Below are 17,884 nucleotides of genomic sequence, written 5' to 3' on the forward strand. Positions count from 1 at the left end.
TTGGATAGAGACTGGTGAAACCCCTCAGATAATGGCCCTTAGTCCCCTTCAGGTCTGGAAATGAACCCACCCCCATGGCTCGATTTTCAGCCAAACAATAGACAGGTCTAAAAGACGAACAATAATACTAGTAATTTATGCACACTTTAGAATCATCAACCACTGGGGATCACAAAGACAGAATTTACCCAAGGACAACGGTCAGAAGGATTAGGAAAGAAGGAGTAATAGAAACAGGAAACACAGGGAGGAAGCAGGATAAGTGATATTACATGAGGAGATTGCAGTCAATGAGATGAACACAAACTATGTATGAATTGTTGAATGTTAAACTGATGATCTGCCCAGTAAACCTTCACCCAATTCACAATAAACAGTGTTTTCAAAAACTTGGCAAAATGTTAAGGTCACTAGTTGTGTTCTGATAAGAACCATGGTTGCAAAATAAAATAATAAGAGAAAAATAAGAGCCCCTCCATCTTTGATAAGGTCACCTCCAATCCAACTGGTGTGGCACTGTGGGATCAGCACTGGACTGCAAACCACAAGTTCGGCAGTTCAAACCCAGTATGCTCCTCAGAAACCCTATGAGTTAGAACCAACTTGATGGTACTTAATAACACCAACAACAATCCAACTGATATGTTAAGCAATCAAATGGCTTTCTTGTTTAGAAACAAACACGTCTTTGTGGATGGCTGCAGACAAGTTCTCTCAATAATACACTTGTCTTAACCTCATGAGGGTGCCCTCAAACAAAACCAAAAAGGTGCATTCAAAACAGTGGTTTCTAAGGGGATCTGCTGGTCCAGTTCAATTCAAGACAGACAGGCCAGCTCTGAAGGTTAAGGTGAGTAAATTAACTTTTGGGATGATATCCTTGAGTTTTTTAGGATCCCAATGAAGAAATCTTGAGAGATATTCTTGAAGGGAACAGGATGATCATGGGGAGCTTATTATGAAGAAGTTTTAAGAAAATCAAACACTGTATTGGTGAGAAAAAGGCCAGTATTGTTGCATCAAGGAATTCTTTGCCATCACTTCAATGCACCTGCTCATTTTTCAAGGATACAAGGACTGTCCTGCAAGAAATTTGTTGGGAAACTTTATCACATTCTCTCTATAGTCCCTTCAGAGTTCTTTTGTTCCCAAAACTCAATGGACATTTAAAAGGAACAGTTGAGTGCCCCAAGGATGCAAATGCTGCCATTTTGATGTAAATCAACAAGAGCTAGAAAAATGGAAACACCACCTTCAGAAGTGTATACATCTAGAAGGAGGACATGTCAAGAACAGTACTTCACACTTGGATATGTCTGTTTAATAAAGGTTTCTCTGATTTGCAGCAATAGCTTTTGACTTACTTACATGTGAGCTCATTGAATCTCATACAATCCCTGTATGCTAACTACTATTCTGACCCCATTTAACAAATATAGGTGAGATGGATCGGGCAGACGGTCCAATGTCCAAGTGATTCAAGGCCCTACAAGTGTGAATTCGGGGCTGTCACTCCCACCCTTTACAAGGGCACTAAGCTTACAGTCCTCCCCCTCATGCAATTACCCAGAAGCCCAGCAACAGTCATGGCTCTGGGGAATCCAGCTCAAGCCCTGCTCCTGGCTTGAATCCACAGGCCACGAAAGAATGACCACCAAATTGACATTGTTTCCTTGTCTTACACAATGTGAAAGAGGCTGTTATCACCGAGGCAATTACTGCTTGCAAACTACAGAGGTGACATGAGGTAAATTCATTTCCTTCCTGTCAAGGGAAAGTCAACAAGGGTATAATCAGGAGCTAATGTGTGCTCCTGAGATTGGGCCCGCTGCAGGGGTGACACACAATTGAACAAGTGCTCCTGCCCCGGAGGAGCCTAGCAAAGCCTCATCACAAGGAATGTCACTCATGTGGCCAGCATCCATCAGTTTTTAATAAAATTATGGAAATATTGCTGAAGAACTAAGGAAAGGACAGAGCCTGGAAGGTGGGAGCCTCACTCTGGATTCAGAGAGCTTCAGACGTGGGTAAGAGTCACATTGAGGGTGGCCATTTTCCTCAGGGACATCTCCCCCAGACTGGGTTGGTTTATGCTGCCTGGGATTAAAGTTTCGGCTCTGAGAGGCTTCTTGTTGGAGGACCTCCAGGGGTCCACCTGAGTGGGGAGGCCAGATTCCCAGATTACTGAAGGGGGCAGGGGGGTACCCAGATAAGAGACAAGCCCCTTTTGTCCCACACCTACTAGCAACAGCAGTGTTACTTACATGACCCTTACTAGGAGCAAGTTACTTTTCTGAGTGCTTTATATACATATGAACTCACTCAATCTGCAACACAATCCTGCCCAGTAGGTTCTGCTAACATCCTGATTTTACATATGAGGAAACTGAGGCAAGGTCACACTCATCTAAAATCACCGAAGTAGTAAATTATAGAGCTCCTGAGTCCAGTCTGGCTCCAACATCCATAATCCTAACCCACCAATCTGTCACGCTCCGCTGGTCCCTCTCTCTCTCATGGGTCTAAGGAATTGGTCTCACTGAATCAGTGCTTCTCAATCACACATGTACAATAGGCCTTCACTCAGCAATAGCTTTATAGCAAAGTGATAGTACACTTCCAAAAAAAAGAAGCAATTCTGTTTCTACGAATAGAGAAGACACCATGGGATTGGGATGCACTAGTTTGTAAGAGTATGGGGTCTCCTCCTTCAAGGGTGGTCTAGTACATATTGATTAGGGGGAAAGATACATTGATGTTTCTGTTGAATATTCATCTGTTATCCTTGGAGAAAGGTTTGAATATTCATTTGCTATTCTTGGAAAAGGGTTCCAAGAATCTGGTAATCTAGGGGCACAGTTTCCCCTAGTGCTCTTGTGCTTCGGTTATTTTGGTTGGTCAGAGGATGTCTGCCCCGTTCTTTGGATACAAAGCCAGTGTGGGAGATGCCTAGGAGTTCTAATCTGTCCCTGACGATGCTACTGCCTCAAAGAGTTAGTACCATCGAGTCCTGGAGAAAGAGATTAGATGAGGGGATTAGATGGGAGAGAATGGGGCAGTGCCTCCCTGCATCTCACACTTACTCATTCACATTTTTGTCAGGCATGTTCTTTGCTTTAGATAACCTTCTAGGCACTGAAGATACAGTGGAGCCTAAACAGACAAGGAAGTATATTCTAGGAAAGGCACACAAATGGTATATAAGCATACAAGTAAGAATTCCAGAGAATGGCAGATACAATAACAAAAACAAACAAAGGAAGATAAGTAACCAACGCAAGAAGAGGTGCCTGAGTAACTTTAAAAGGGGAAAGGTTAGCTTCATGAACCAGAGATAACTACTTAGGGGTGAGCTCCTTCAAGACTGAATAACTCATCTCTAAACCAGTTCTTGAGAAACCAAGAAGTAAAGACTCATAAAATCGAAAGGAGCCAGGATTCCACTCCACCCAGCCCCATGAGTGCTGCCATCTTGCATCGCACCATCATAGGCAGTGCAGCTTCCTCCTCCTCCTCTCAGGGATGGAGAACTACCGGAGCTCCAAACATGAGGACCCTTGCCTTGGCCCGGAAGTGACGCGCGTCTCTTAGGGCTCCATGTCCTAATCTAAGAGCTCCACTGCTTTGGCCATAGACCCAGAGGGGGCACTACTGGAAACAGCAGAAACACATGAGGGCTCCCATTCTAAGTGGTGGGAACCCCAAGCAGGCTGAGTGGAAAGTAAGCCATCTCTAAGCAGGGAGTTAATAGGTTTTTCCAAATGAATGGCCCTTAATTTCAATTCAATGAGAGGTGAGGGAATCAGGCGAAGGAAGTGTGATGCAAAGGAGGATTAATCCGGACTATCAAGGACCTTTGGTCCCGAAAACACAAAAAGATGAATTCATTTGCAAACCATAATGATTCACTACCAGGAGAAACAATTCTCTCCAGGCTTGTTTGGCCCCAGAATCAATCTTTATTTAACTGTATTTATTTTTGGCTGCTCATCCTGCTCAGCTCTCTTGAAAACTCAAAGAGGCTTTCTCCTCCCATAATTTCCAAAAACTTGATTACTGGACATTTTTAACAGAATTATCTTGGTGTGCAGTGCCTGTTTCCCTTACTCCCTTGCCCCCACCCCTCAGTCACTCACTTCCCATTATCCTCTTCTGTTTCCTTCATATCACTTTTCACTGTCTTAAAATATATTATTTATGGATGTATTTACTTTGTTTTATACTTTGGCTTTTGCACTAGCATGGAAGAGCTGTGAAAACTGAGAGCTTGCCTGTCTTCGCTGGTTATATCCTCAATAGGAGATCAATGTGACACCACATAGTGAGAACACAATTGAATATATGCTGGATGGATAAACACAAAGACCTAAGAATTAGCATCTCGCATAGCTCTTAATCGCTTTTAGCCTTCATAACACCCCCCTCCCCCAATTATTATTACTGATTATTCCCATTCTACAAATGAGGGAACTGAGACACAGAGAATAACCAAGTTGTTCAAGGTTACAGAGACAGTAAATAAAAGAGAAGGGATTTGACCCAGGTCTCTTTTATTCACTTGTTGCTAAGTGCTGTTAAGTTGGTTCCAACTTATGATGATCCTGTATAACGTTTCTGAGGAGCAGATGGTGGGTTTGAACCACTGATCTTTCAGTTAGCTATCTAGTTCTGATCATACAGAGCCACATCTCAAGAAATGCTGAGAGTGTGAATGCAGCACCTTCATGGGTTTCCTTGTTTCTAGCTTTTACTGGGTCCCCGAGTGCCAAGCATAGCTCTAAACTCTCTTGATGTATCTTTTAACCCTCCAATGTGACTTGCTCTCCCTGGCAACTCACCCAAATACTTAGACGCACACTCCTCATGGTTCAGCTCAGGGGTCCTAGTTCCGCCTTTGCCAAGTGACACCACCAAATCTGTAACCACGCACTTCCAAAAAGAAATCCCCAAGATTCCGGAGAAGGCACCTCCCGTGAGAAAGAACACGGTTGACCTTGCAGCATTCACAAGACCCTGGCTTCGGAGTCAAGGTTTTGAGTGGCAGCACCATGGTTTCCATTTTGGAAGTCTGAAATCCAAGGTTAAGTGGCTTATGGTGCTGATCACACAGTATACAACAGAACCCAAACACAAACCCAAGTGTGGCTCTGTCCTAAACAAGCATCACTCTAATGTGTGGCCAGCCCAGAGACCCTGGTCTGATTTCTGTTGTGTGACTGCTAAGTTCATCTTACCTCCATGATGTGACCTGAATCCAAACCCTCCTTCTAGCTAGGGTCTCCTACCAGCGTCACACAGGCTGAAGTGTTGGCACTGCCATCGTTATTTCCCAAGCTTCTCGCAACACACCAAGAGAGCAGAGTTGACGGCTTTCTTCTCTCTCTCTCCCTACTCCCCCAAATCCTAGAGAGAGAAGAACTTACAGACTTCATACAAAGGTCCACCCTTCAGTCCAGGAACCAAAAGCAAGATAAATAACCTAAAGTACCAGTTACTAGATGCCAGGATGAAAAGGAGTGGGCCAAGAGGGCGTGAAGAAAGACCCTTTTTGAATACACTGGCTTTGAGAAGAGAAAAGAATCAAGGTGGCTCTTCAGGAAGGATTAGTTATCCAATACAGACAAACAGCAATGCAGGTGTCTATCAATCAAGCACAGCTTCCTTTCCAGTGTGCCATTCCCCATGGTTTAGTCTTTGCCTATGATGTAACTGTGTGTGTTTTCTACTTGCTCTCATCAATCACAGCTTTATGCCCATGGCTTGAACAATGCATGGTGCATAGTCGGTGTTCAGTATGTACTGGATGATTGAGGGGGTTCCATTCCCATATGCCTATCTGGACCCTGCCTTCATTCCCCACTGCCATAACTTCCAGGTCTGCACCTGGCTTCATTTCCTGTCCCTGGGACCATCCCAATTTTGGACACATTCATTTGCTAACTAGCTTCTCCAGGTTGGATGCTTCCTGGGACCTGAGGGCAAAGAAGGTAAATAGAGATAACCTGGAAGCATGGGCCTTAACTGCACAGTGGAAACTGCTGTTCCCCACGACAGACTCCAAATGTACGAGTGCTGCAGCAACTGTTCCTTCTAAATTGCAGAACTTCGTGACTCTGGTCAGCATCAAGTGATACTGCACTGAGCAATTGGAAACTCAGGCATGCAAAGCCAAGTGTGCTATCGTGTCAGGGAAACAAAAACATTCCAACTGCTCAGCACACTCAAATCGATATTCCCTTAATAACCCACCTTGGTTTTTCCCTTTGACTCTGAAAGGCAATTTAGTAGGAAAATTGTAATTAGTCTGGAGTCTCTCTTCCTTTCTTCCCTCCCACCTAATCTAGTGTCTTCTGTCTGACATCTAGGGTCATTCATTTTGCTCTTGTCCCTCAAGAGGAAGGGCAAGTACAGTTATGAAATTGTTAGCTTGAGTATATCTGGAGAATTCATAGTAGGAACCATTCAAATGTTCTCTCATTGTCCTATAATGCACTGGATGTCTTCCCCCACCAGTAAAAAGACTGGTTCAGTTCCTTCCACGGTATACCTTGCTGAAAAGTATCTCCTCTGAACAGTTTGACTGCTAAACAGGTACACTGACTGCATAGGGTTGCTGAGTCCTGTGCTAAGTGTGGGCACAGACACTAGGCCCAGCCAAGCACACACACATGAATGGGCCACCATCTGTGATGGAATTGCTGGACCCAAGATGGCACTTGCTGCTTCCTTCCTAAGGGAACAGCACTAAAGTGCCATACTCTCGGCAGTAGCCAGACGACAGGCCATATATTTCCAAAATGGCAGCAGTGATGGATGTGGATACCCCGAGAGGTACCAACAGCGGCGCAGGCAACAAGCGCTTTGTAGTGAAAAAGTGGAATGCAGTCTGGGCCTGGGATGTCGTTGATAACTGTGTAGGAACCACAGGAACCACACTATGGTTCTTTGCATGGAACGTCAAGCTAAGCAGGCGCCTGCTACTTCAGAAGAGTGTACCATTGCCTGGGGACTCTGGAATCATGCTTTTCATTCCCACTGCTTCTCCTGCTGGCTCAAATCATGGCAGGGGTGTCCGCTGGACAACAGAGAGTGGGAACTCCAAAATTATGGGCGCTAGAATAGTGAATTGTTCTATAAAGCTTAAGTGTTTTGTTATTTGTTTAATGACCTACCCTCCTGTTACTTAAATATAAGTTAGATAGAACCATGTCTTTTCTGCTTTGCCTTTCAAGTTTGGTGTGTTCATGTAGCCATATCATATTCTGTCGAATATAGTCCTGTTGGAATCTTAAAAACAAAACAAAACACAAAAAGCTGCTGTCATACTCTCCTGGTTGGGGAATCATTGTCCTCAAACTCAAATGACAGCACTAGCCACATTCATCAAGAACGTGGCCTTGCACAAACTCCCCATATACATACATGGAGAAAGACTGCCAGGCTCTGAATCTCAACTTCACAAGACTTCACTACCTGTGGCTTTATGACCTTGGATAAGTCACTTAACCCAACAGAGCCTCGGTTTCCCGATCAGAAAAAATGAGACATGTCCATCTTATGGAGGCATCGGGACGATGACATTACATCCTAAAGATAATGCTGTCTAGCACACTGGCTGATGCAGAACAGCAATGTGAGTTAAGGCATATTGAGCAGCGATTGTACCCCAAGCTCTAGGCTGGATCACATACATGTACTATGTCAGCCCTCCTCACTGCATCCATAAAACATGGGTATTATCATGCCTACTTATAGGAGAGGCACCTTCCCAAAGGCAAGGAACTAGGGAGGGGTGGAATTTGGATTTGAACCCGAATCTCCCTGAACTGCATGCTGCTGTTGTTGCTAATTGCCATTGAGTCAACTGCAACTAATAACAACCCTGCACAGGGTTTCCAAGGAGTGACTGGTGGCTTTGAACCACTGATCTTGTGGTTAGCAGATCAATGCTTACCCTACAGTACCACACCAGGACATGGAGTTTGCCTCCAACCAGAGCTGAGATCAAGCCCGTGTGGATGGGCCAAGCAAGAATGGGTTGATGGCACCCTGTAAGGTGCTTAGAGACATTGGCTTGCAGCCAGCAGGCCTGGATTTGAGTCCAGATTGTATTATTTTATTTAGGGCCGGTCTCTTTACTTATCAGGTATGCCTCACCTTTCTACTCCGTAAAGCAACAACAATTGTGAGGATTAAGTAAAACCAACTCCTGCCCATGGTGCCTTGAAATCTCTCACCCCAGGTAGGATTCTTCTATTATTCCATGCTGAAAACAGGAAGAGAAGGTCTTGACAACACTTAGCACAGTTTGAAAAGCTATCAGTAAATAACAATGTGTGGCACTAACAATAATAGCTAACACAAATAGGACATTATATTCTAGAAACTGTGCTAAGAGCTTAATTAAAGCACTTAATCCTCATGACGACTGAATGAAGTAGGCGCTTTTAATAACCCTGTACAGATGAAGAAACTGAGGCATGTAAAGTTTGGGTAATTCACTTAAAGTCACAAACCTAGTTGCAGAAAAGGTACCGGCTTGCTGTTCATCAGAACTAAAACTAACCCTACTGCCACCAAGTCAGTTATGATTCTGAGTAGCATTTTATAGGGTTTCCAAGACTGTCAATTTGTATAGGAACAGCCTCATCTTTCTCCTGCAGAGTGGTCGGTGGTATTCACCTAGCCACAAGTCAACCTCATTCAAACGGTGGGTCCAAGCAGGTGCACAACGCATCGACCCTGTATCCTACACAGTATGTCCTGGTTTCATTGAGCAACACTGGTATAAACAGGAGTAAATGCACGGCTTTTTACTGGACCCCCAGGGCCTGTTACATATGTGTGTGTGTGTGTGTGTGTGAATCACCCCAACACTTTCAGGGGCACCGGTTGGAGTCATCGTATGTCAGAGTTGCTTCCACATCAATCTGAAACTTAATTTGAGAAATACAGCATCTGAGTCAATTCTTCTAGCTAGATTTACCTGCTTCTCATTGGCCGCTGGGAGCACAGTCTACTGAAGGCAAATATAAGAGAAATGAAAGTCAACAGTCCAATGGTCTTCATCCTATGACTTTAGCTATCTGGCCCAGGTCTGTGGGGCACGTCTGCCTACAGGCCTGGAACACCCATGCCACAAGCAGAACAAAAGGCCTGAAGAGACCCCAGCAAGGCCAAGAAAGGAGTTCGGGCTGGCACTGGTCCCAAGGATACTGGTACCCGGGGCAGTTCCTTTTGGGAATCAAAAGTCCTTTTGAAAAACGAGTGACATTCACTTGGGCAGCTGGGATCCATCTGGTAGAAAAGAAGGAGGCCTTTCTATTCCCTCTCTTATCCTCAGCGGGCTCCAGAAATATCTTCCTGTAATTCCCTTAGCTGATAAGTACTAAAAAAGAAGATATTAAATATTCCAAGAGAGAACTCACACAACAGGGCACTTTCATTAGCTGGTGAATTTCCCAATGACTTGTAAAAAAACGACCACAATTATACAAAATTCAGTGCTTCCGTGCCACTGTTCTTTAGGGTATCTCTGTATTGCTGGATTTGCAAAGGAAGGCACTTGAATTCCAGACAAAAGCAGCATTTCCCTCCCTTCTTAACAAATCTCAAATTTGATGCCAAATTCTCTGGAGCTAATTCTGAAACCTGGAGAGCTTTTAAATTCAGTTCCGATTACGAAGACTGGATTGGCCTGTGAGGATGACTTCCTTTGCTCTGGGACTTACTGCGCAATGCAATCCTTGGAATTTTTACTCACCCTTTCATAGGCTGAGCAAGAGGGTAGCACCATTTCCACTTCTACAGTAGGTATGTTGACTCAGGGCCCCAGAAATTTGCTCCCCACCCACTGGGAGAGTCACTAGGCAAACAGAACTCCCCACCATCTACTTTCCCCAATAAGAAACAGGTCAGTAGCTTGTTTGTAGTAGGAGTTGATCTGAAAAGTATTAAGACAGGCTAGAGAAGAACCCGAGACTTTGGCTCAATGTTGAGAATAAGAGTCACAAAGGCATTGTATGGAGTGTGGGGTAACTACATCTGGGATAGGAAGCCAGTCACCCCAACTCTGGGAAAACATTCAGTTATTCAGTTCTCTGACGTGTTCAAATCTTTCAATGAGTCTTCCATATACTTATTCTATGCCTATTCCATTGACAAGAAAACTAAGGCAGTGACAAGAGTAATGACAGGTTACGGAGTCTTCAGAGCACAGCTCTCATCCTTGCGCGGGGATCAGATCATCAGATCGGCACCCTGTGGCAATGGGACTGCAGTGTTTTATTTCTGGCGACAGCATGAGTGGTTGAATGAGCAAGACAGCGCTCTTATGCCAGAGAAGGAGACCACACCTGAGGCTCCAGGTGCTCAGACTGCTTCCCAAAGCAACCTGGGGGCAAAGGGGGCTTGGGGGGAGCCTCAGTTTCAGCTGGCCATAGAAATCTCCTGAGGGTCTTCACAGCAGAACCCTTGAGCAGGGGAGTACACACCCACCTTGGAGACAGGGAATTTTGCATGGGAAACTGTGGCAGGTTCTCCACTATAGAAAAGAGACTTGTCAGGTCTCACCCTGCTGGGCTGTGTGAACTTGGATGACCTTGGATGAGTCACTTCTCCTTGAATTGTGCCAGAGCACTGTGGTACCACTCTCCTCTGCAGCTGCACCCCTCACTTTCAGGGGCAGCACGGAATCACTGCTGTGATGGAAAGATATGGTATTGTGAGCACTTAACCTGGAGTCTTGGTGTGGCGCCACCGAAGGCTGCTAACCACATGGTTAGTGGTTCAAACCCACCAGCCACTTTTAGAGGGTGGCTATGAGTCAGAACTGACTCTGTGGCACTTAGCAACAACAACAAGTGGCGTCCCTGTGTGGTACAAATGCTTAACAAAAGACTAGAGGTGCAAGCTCATCCAGAGGTGCCTCAGAAGAAAGACCAGGCAACCTCTCCCAAAAACTCAGGCCCTGACAACCCTACAAAGCACAGTTCTACTCTGACACACACATGGGGTCACCATGGGTCCGAGTCCTAGGGTAGTGGTGGTAGTGGGCTGATGTTCTGACAACTCAAGGGATTGCTCATTAGTGACTTGGGGGCTTGAGGAGGGCCCACCATGCCCCTCCTTCAGTCACAACTCCATTGTTAACAGTTCTATATATGGGGAGCAGAGCTCTTGTCATTTCAATAAAGATCTTAAATTAAAAAAAAAAAAAAGAGTTGGGAAATCATTGGGTTAAGGCACCGGGTTAAAGTCTCCAAAACACTTTAGAAACATTAAACTTGTTGTTGACAAAGGCGTAGAGTGTCATATATCTTTTAAGAGCTGATAGGCCAGTTTTCAGGGACAGTATTCAAGAAACAGTCACCTGTCAAGGTCAAAGGCACTACAGGTCAAAAGGCACCAAAACAATGACTCCCTACCAATGCGTTGACGTTTTCACGCTGCTACAATCAATGGAAGGCTCTGACGACATCCATGGAAGGTCATCCTCATTTTCTGAGCCTTCCGATAATGTGGAATGTCCTACAGGTATTCTTAGCCAGACTCTAGGCCACTGAATATTTAGACCACAGCCACCCTGATTCTCACCAAAGGCTCTGGGCACATGTGGATAAATCCATGCCAGGCAAGCACGCCATCCCTCCCTGTCACCCAGATCTCAGCCCTGAGAGTTGCACATACTTTCTCACTTGCTACTTGTTAACGATTTCTCTGTTTCCTCCCTCCAAACGACAAGATTCATAAATCAGGACTAAGTGTGTGAATTCAACTCTGCAGATGAATTAAGTCAGTCCCTTCCAAAACTAGGTCTTGGAGCAAAGATAAAAAAAAAAAAAAAAAGTAGAGGATGATAAATGCTGGCGAGGATGTGGAAAGACTGGGACGCTCTTGCATTGCTAGTGGGATTGCAAAATGGTCAGCCTCTCTGGAAAGCAATATGGCACTTCCTCAGAAGGTTGAAAATAGAAATACCTTATGATCCAGCAATTCCTCTACTTGGTATTTACCCACAAGAAATATGTGCCATACACAAGTAGATACATGCACATCAATCTTCATAGCAGCACTATTTACAATAGCAAAAAGATGGAGAGAGCTAAAGTGCCCATCAAAGAATGGATAAACAAACTGTAGTACATAAACACAATGGAATATTATGCTACCCTGAAGAATAACAAGGAAGCTGCAAGCCACCGCATTACATGGATGAACCTTGAGGACATTATGTTGAGTGAAATCAGTCAGTCACAAAAGGAAAAATACTACATAGGACCACTACTGTAAAAGTCTAAGAAAAAGAAAAAAGAACCCATACTAAAGGGGGGGGGGGGGGGGCGGTTCTTTGCTGGTTACCAGGATGTGTAGGGTGGGGTGAAGGGAGGGAGGGGAATGTGGAGCACAGGGTACGGAATAGACACAAGACAGTTTGGGTAAGAGGGAGGGGGGCAATATACAAGAAGGGGGGAGGGAATGGAAGAACAAAGTTGATGAGAAACCAATTAGGCAGGTTTGCATGGACTAAGCAGGGCAGAGGTAAAGAATGATGTATGCACAACCTTGTAACAACAGGGCTCCAGGATACAGGGATTGAGAGATGGTTGGGATAGGCAAAAGGAGGGAAATAATGTTAACATGCTTGGCTGTCTTTTGAATCTTGGTTTCCCTGGTATACCATTATAAAATAGACACTTGAGGAGAAGAGAAAGGAATAGCCAGAAATATCACCATAGAAAGCTTGTAAGTCCGTCTTCTGCCTATAAGTGATTGAAATTCCTAAAATGGGGTTACAATGTGCTCAGTGAAGGCGGCTTCCTGCAGAGTCTCTGGATTACATAAAAACATAGATGAATTCCTGAACCCCATCCAGAATCTTCTGACGTAGGAAATTTCCACTTGAAAGGACAAGCAGACCAGCCTGGAGTGGCTAGAAGAACAGAAGATACATCTTGAAAGAAAAAAAAAAAAACAACAGGAAAAATACAAAACAATAAAGGCAGACTGACTGATTACGACAAGAACAAGCAAGTTGCTCGCCTAGGAGACATCAAGACAAGAGGTCGGGTCCCCACAGGGCAAACCCGCTTCCAAGACTAAGACTCAGTGGGAATACATGCTCTGATCGGTGACCATGTTCATCACCGATAAGGAGAAGTATGGGAAAAACAGCAATGAAGCTGCAAGTTAAGCCCTACAACTTTCAATAGACTCCTGTGAACCCGGGTGGAGACCTGGTTGGCCAGCAGTGTGGCAAGACCTGGGGACTCTTGGGCCCAGAGTCAGTGACAAAGCCACAGAGGACTAGAGAAGAGAGTGAAGTGTCCAGCTGATAAGAAGAAAGGGCATATGCATAAGAACACCCACACTTGCAGGTAATACCCACTTGACCTGGCTTCAATGACTGGATGATCAGAGCTCAACTAGAAGAAAGAAGAGGGAAAAAAGAGTAATCTGATACTGTTTGATGAACTTGACCTACACCTGTGGATGCAATAGCTCAAAAGAGGGAACAAATATTTACAGCAAGGATCTCCCTCCCCACCCCAGCCTCCATACACAGAGGAGACAGGGATGAGCAACTTGGACAGTGGCTACCCAAAATGGGGGACTAAAAAGGCAAGAAGTGACTGGCTTACAAGCTTTCAATAGGGAACCTAGATCCAGAGGGCTCAGAGGAAGGTAGAATCTCCACTGAGTAGTATCCAATCTGTCTAGGCGGGGCTGATGAAAGGAGATGTGGATAAGTCTCTTGTGACACAATAGTGAGTAATTGTTATCAGGATTGACTGTGAGGGTTGGAAATTTAAAGTTAGACGTTTTATAGCAAAAGGAGGGGAGTGATTGACTTTGCAGTCTAGGAGCAGAGGTTCCTGGGACCATCAAGGGAGAAGAGCAGAGAGTGGGACCCTACCCAGAGAAGCAGTGACGCCAGAGATGGAAGCAGAGATGATGACGTGGAGAGATGGAGCAGTTGGAGACTTTAGACCCAGAGAGGGAGAGGGGTTGTGTGCTGACAACCAGCGGCAGGCTTGCAGTGTATATATAACCTTTGGTTGGATGCTGATGCATGGAGGGGATTGTAACCATTGCAATGAAACGATGTATGATAGGATGAATGTAAATCTAACGTTCTCCCATGTAAACTATCACATAATTCACAATAAAACATTAAAAAAACAACTATGTTTTGAGGCACACTAGGATTCTCAGCAATCCTTGTGCCATGATGTCTGTCTCTCTGGTTCTGGTTCCAACAATCCACTGATACCGAACCACAGATTAGCAGCAGACATCATCCTGACACCATCCACAGCCATTGCTGCTGCAGGCTTTTGGGGGAAGAGTTTGTAGATGGTGTTGTCAACATGTCTTTCTTGAACCCCGAGGTGATGCACAGCCAGAAATTTTAAAGTTCAGTCTGGACCAGAACATTTAAACGTCTGGCCAGTTCTAGACCAGTAAGCAATGTGTCTGAGGAAATTTCCTGAGTTCCTCTTTCTAACACAAATGAGGTTTTCCACTGACCTTCTGGTCACACCCCAGGCCAGTTGCGAATGGGGTGAAATGCATGTACTATGCTATTGAAACGCAGTGCTCAAATTGGGTAGCAAAATAAGCCTTCATACATGACTGTAAATTTTAAAACTCTATTTCCTCTGGTAGCGTAGTGGTTATAAGCCGGGCAGCTAATCTCAAGGTCAGCAGTTTGAAACTACCAGCTGTTCCGCAGGAGAAAGATGAGGCTTTCTACCCCTGTAAAGATTTACAGCCTCGGAAACCCTATGCAGGGTCACTATGAGTCGGAACCGACTCCACAGCACTTAACAACAACATTTCCTTTGAATGGTTTTGTTAATCAAGAAGCAAAAAAAGGTCTAGTATAGCGCCCTTGGAAAACACAGGGAAAGAGGAGAGAAGGAGAGAAAGGAATATTTAAAATCTGTCGATCTGATTATTGTTGTTGTTTAGTGCCACGGAGTCAATTTCAACTGATTTGAAATGCCAACCTTGCAGTTCAAACCAACCTTGTGGTCCAGCGCTACTCCTACAGCGCTACACTGGTGTGCCAGCCGCCCGCCCTTATCCATGACACTAAACACTGCACAATACAACTTCCTGCATTGATGGAGATGTTGTGTGCCGGCACTGTCCAGTCTGCTAGCCCCTAGCCTCACTTGACACGGGGCTACTGTGAGTGAGAAGCTGAACTTGGAATTTCATTAAAATGTAATGGCTACTGTAGTAAGCTGTGCAGTAAAGTCTAGAATTCAGAACCTTCAAGTATGTTGTGTTTGTGTGTGTGTGAGTTAACAAAACACTTCTCTTTCTGTAGTGACCCAGGTCTGGTGACTGTGCACGCAGAAGTGATGGGAAGTTTTAGCTTCTTGCCGGTCTAGGGTATCGTGAAAAGGGATGTCCTCTGGGATGCACAGTTCAGCATCCATTAGGGAGAAGAGCATATGCTGACAGAGGAGAAACGAAAGGTACAGACATATTAGAGTCCGAATATAGATGCAACCTTGTAAGCTGTTTGGTAATTCACAAAGTGACAGCTCTCCCCAACAAAGTTAAAAAGCCAACTGCCAAATGGGAAACATCAGTCTCTTCACGTCCATGGAAAACAGTCCCCTGAATACAAAATTAGACTGTAGTGACAATTTCCTGATCCAGCCCTTTGTATTTTTCATGAAGCTTAAAGGAGATTAATAGAGTAATCAGGATATTATAGATGCGAAACTACATGCATTTCAAACGAGCCTGTAACAAATGGGAGGAAAAAGCAGGCTGGGAAGCCGCGGGTTGAAGCAGGGGAGCAGGGGAATAAGGGCTGGACTGGAAGGCCCTGGCTAGCTAGGGAACTGAGCCTCATCCTGAAAATGGCCATTCAACCAGGAGACTACTAGGAAAGGCGTTCAACCATTCCATGAGATACCCCAGGCCTGGAGATGCTGCCTCATCATAGAGCAACTGTGAGGTTCAAGGGGGATGGATAGTGTTGACAAAACCCATTCCGGAAACAATGAAGTGCTATTCAGATGAATCGCATTATTAAGTAGTTTAATTAACATAATAATGATTAATAATGGCTAACATTTATCCAGACTACTATGTACCAGGCAATACACAGATGCTTCTCATACTTCCAGCAGCCCTACAAGATGTATCTAACTAGCCACACTGCTAGTGCTTCCTGAACGTGGTTTCAAGTGTTTCCTACATATTACCTCCTTTAATCTCGGAGCAGCCCTGTGATGTGGACAGTCACACATTACTAAGGATACCTAGGAAGAGATTACATAGGACAAGGACAGCTCAGTGACTAGAACACTTATTAAAGTCTGTGATGATACAAATTGGGCTGTTTCTGATAGGTACATGCCACCTTTGCCACCACAAAAAGGACTATACAAGCTTGAATGCAACTGTGACCTTTTATTTTTTAACGCTTTCCCAACATCTATTGCCCATGTTCCCCTTTTATCAGTCTGCTAAAGTTCATTTGGTGATCCACGTCATTCCAGGAAAACTGACTCCTTTGTCGATCATGATTTTCTCAAGAATGAGCTTATGCTCTAAACCAATCCAATCCAAAAAATTCACAGATATTTTTCTGGGAATGCTGAGACAAAGATACTATTTCCTTCCTCATGGACAATATAAAGGAAGCCTCCAGCCTCAGTCATCTCGGGACTCAAAAGGAGCCAGCCTCCGGTGAAGACACCATTACATACAACAGAACAGAGACAAAGAACCCAGGTCTTTGGTTGAGTTGATGGATCAAGGTTCACCCGAAGCTGGTCCTAATTCTGTGTTTTTCATTTACATGAGCCAACAAATCCCCTTGATTGTTTAAACCAGTTTGTGTTGGGGATTCTACTCTTTGTAAATAAAAAACATCTGACGAATTCAAATGTCCATCTGCTTCAGACCTAGGTGAAGTGGAAGGCAAAATCAATAGTGGTCTCTCATCCCCGACGCCGGCAACACCTCGTCATACCAAGCTCATGCATTTCTCAGTTGAAAAACAGATCCACTTGTTGGGTAGAGACTGGTGGACCCCCAAGATTGTGGCTGTTGGTCACCCTTCAGGTCTGGAAATGAAACAGAAGAGATCCACCCCCGTGGCTCAATCTTCAGCCAAAAACAATAGACAGGTGTATAAGGAAGGGGAACAGCAACGCTAGTGAGGTACACACACCTTAGAACCATCAACCATTGCAGATAAGAAGGAGGTGGGGCGGGGGGAAGGACAGGGAGGAAATGGGGCAAATGATGTTACTTTGAAGGAATAAGTAATCAATGAGGAGAAACAAAATGTGTATGACTTATTGAATGTAAAAATGATGATCTGTTCTGTAAACCTCCACTTAATTCTCAATAAAAACTTAAATAATAAAAGAACAGCATGGAAACTCCTACACACTCATCAAAGCCCAGCTCAAATGTCCCTCCCTGTCTTTTTGACTGTACTCAGGGAAACTTAATCACTTTCCTTGGCTTTATTGTCACAGAAGTGTATTACTCATTCTTTTATGTAACTATGGACACACAGCAGTTACATACGTGGGCTAAGTGATTTGTCTCTACTTTCCAGTCCCTAGACTTGGAACTGCTCGGGTGATGTGTTATCATTGTATCTGCCTTAAGCCCAGCATAAACACATAGTATGCCAGATACCGCAGGTTGTGTGGTCTTTGAGAAGTCTTGTACCACTGTGACCCTGTTTCCTCTCCTGTAAAACAGGATGGCTCTCAGTGCTTGTCCACAAGGTCAGCAGTTCAAACCTACCAGCTTCAAGAGTGAGTGTCCAGAGAGGAACAAACAAGATGGCGGATCGGGTGGACGTATAGCAGAGAGCTCCGCCAACAACAACACAGAA

The 17,884-nt window shown here is 44.6% G+C and overlaps 1 protein-coding gene and 1 pseudogene across 31 annotated transcripts in view; one reads left to right on the forward strand and one right to left on the reverse strand.

Moving 5' to 3' along the window:
- The window catches only part of KCNMA1 (potassium large conductance calcium-activated channel, subfamily M, alpha member 1), a 1,077,241-nt gene that overhangs the window by 705,135 nt on the left and 354,222 nt on the right, over positions 1 to 17,884 (reverse strand). The gene's annotated exons all lie outside the window — the stretch shown is intronic.
- LOC102822645 lies at positions 6,786 to 7,117 on the forward strand (annotated as a pseudogene).

Source organism: Chrysochloris asiatica, unplaced genomic scaffold (genome assembly GCF_000296735.1).
Source record: "Chrysochloris asiatica unplaced genomic scaffold, ChrAsi1.0 scaffold00020, whole genome shotgun sequence".
NCBI classification, from domain to species: Eukaryota; Metazoa; Chordata; class Mammalia; order Afrosoricida; family Chrysochloridae; genus Chrysochloris; species Chrysochloris asiatica.